Source organism: Mus pahari, chromosome 15 (assembly GCF_900095145.1).
Source record: "Mus pahari chromosome 15, PAHARI_EIJ_v1.1, whole genome shotgun sequence".
In the NCBI taxonomy this organism is placed as follows: Eukaryota; Metazoa; Chordata; class Mammalia; order Rodentia; family Muridae; genus Mus; species Mus pahari.
In genome coordinates, this window is record NC_034604.1 from 48,359,177 (window position 1) to 48,361,676 (window position 2,500).

Sequence of the window (2,500 nt, forward strand, 5' to 3'; positions counted from 1 at the left end):
GGGATAGCATTTGAAATGTAAATAAAGAAAATAATAATAATAAAAAAAAGAAAAAAAGAAAATATCTAATAAAAAAATCGGAAAAAAAGAATATATGCTGGTATTTTACATTTTCCAATATGCACATTTATACATACTTTTCTAGAGTAATTCAGAGTATGAAATCTTTTAACACTCTTTTTAGTCATACCAAATGGTGAGCTCCATGATGGCAGTTTTTATACCAATTTCAGGGTACATTGCTCATATTCAAGCAACCATTTACCAACTTTCCTTGTTTCCTCTTCTCTGTCTTCACTGAGTAGCATACTAGTTTCCTTCCTTCATTAAAATAGTTCCTTTATGCTTTTATGACATATGTAATACGTATAAGGTGAAACATATAAATTTCTAGATCCTGCAAAGAGGAGAAAATATGATGTTTATTACTCTTAATTAGGCTTCCTTTGGACACGTTCTCCTTCACAAAGCTCCCTTTTACTTACTGGTCTCATAACCGTGTCTCTGTGTGGTTTGGGGCATTACCTTAAAAGCATGAGGACTTAATTTGATACCAGATCCCACTCTACCCCCTTTATAAAGATAGATTCTTTCCTCATACAATCTGAATACTGTTTTGCCTCCCTCTACTCCTTCAAGTTCCTCCCCACCTCCTTTCCTTTCCAGATCAACTCCCTTTCTGTCTCTTGCTAGAAGAGAACAGGCCTTTAAGAGATAACAACAGAAGATGACAAAATAAACTAAGAGATAACAATAAGTCATGACAAAAATAAAATATAGTAATATAAAAACAAAACAAAACAAAACAAACAACCTATATTGAAGCTGGACCAGCCAAGCCAACAAGAAAATAAAAGAGCCCCAAGAGAAGGCACAAGAATCAAAGACCCAACTATTCATCTATTCAGGAGTCCCATAAAAGCACTACACTGAAAACTATAGTACGACTGGAGACCCAGTGCAGACTCCTGTAGGTCTTGTGATTGCTGCCTCGGTCTCCCTGAGTTCATACAGGCTCTGCTCAGTTGATCAGAGGGCCTTGTTCTCCTGGTGTCCTTCATCCTCTCTGTCTTCTTAGCTTCTTGTGCTTCCTCTTCCACGAGCTTCCCTGAGCATTCTCTCTCTCTTTGTGTCTCTGTCTCTGTCTCTGTCTGTTTCTCTCTCTTTCTGTGTGTGTGTGTGTGTGTGTGTGTGTTTGTGTTGGGGGATGATGGAGGGAAACATCTCACTTAGAGCAGTAACTTAGTGACATGAAGCTGTAACCCCAGCACTCGGAAAATGGAGATGAGATCACACTGGCCAGCCGCCCTAGCCTACAACTTCCAGGATGGTGAGACATCATGTCTTAAAAAGCTGAGCAGGTGGAACTAGAAAGATGGTTAACGTCACTTGCTGTTCTTCCAGAGGACCAGTATTTGATTCTCAGCAACTGGTCAAGTGGCTTACAAACAGCCTTCAACTCCAGCTCCAGAGGACCCTGTTCTGGCCCCTGCAGACACCCTTACACATGTGGTATACACACACACTCAGAGGTGTACAATATACATATATTGTGAACAATTAAATCCTTTAGAAAAGTGGTTAGTGGAAAGATTATAAGAGCAGAAGGGACGGAGGACACCAGGATATCTAGGCCTTCTAAATACAACAGGACTGATGCACATAGGAGCTCACAGAGACTGCGGCAGCCTGCACAAGATATGCACAGCTTTAAGCCAGATAGCGTCCTAATGCTGAGAAAAATGGACACATCCCCCCATCTCTAAACCAGAAACTATTTCCTACTAATAATCTCTTATAGAGGAAAAGTTGTGGAGTCTCACTGGTTATACAAGCCACAGTTAGGACCCATGACCAGCAATAGATGGCGAACACAAAAAAATGAACTCAAAGATATTTTTGGAGGATTTAGTTAATTATTTAGTCTCATAATTCATTGCCTATTCTTATCTCCCCTACTTGCAGGTCTTTTGCATTTGCTTATATATTATGGTTCCCAGTTTTGTGAGGTATTTTTTTGGGGGGGGGGTGGATTTCTCTGTGTGTGAAAGTGTATCTCTCTGTAACTGTGTAAATTTCTTGTTCTTTGGCTCTCCCTCCATCATTTTTTGTTCTTATATATTCAGGCTTGTTTGTTTTTATCTTATTGGTATTTTTTTTTTTAGATGCCTTTTTTTTCTAAATGAGAAAGAGCAAGAAGAGGTATGGTTTTGGTAGAAAAGTGGGAAAGCTGTGGGAGGAATCAATGGAGAGAAGACTATAATCAGAATATATTGTATGAAAAAAATCTAGTTTTTTAAAAAAAAGTTGAGGAAATGACTCCCAAGGATGTCTGCTCCTTGGCCACCATCACTGTATTTGATCTTGGCTAGTTATCTTTGCTTTTCACTGCTGTTTATTCTGTGAGACTGGGTTACAATCTAGCATTTCAGGCCTCAATAATTTGTGCAAAACCAGTGCTCTTCAGTCTACCTTGGGAGGCTGAAGAAGCTGGGTCAGA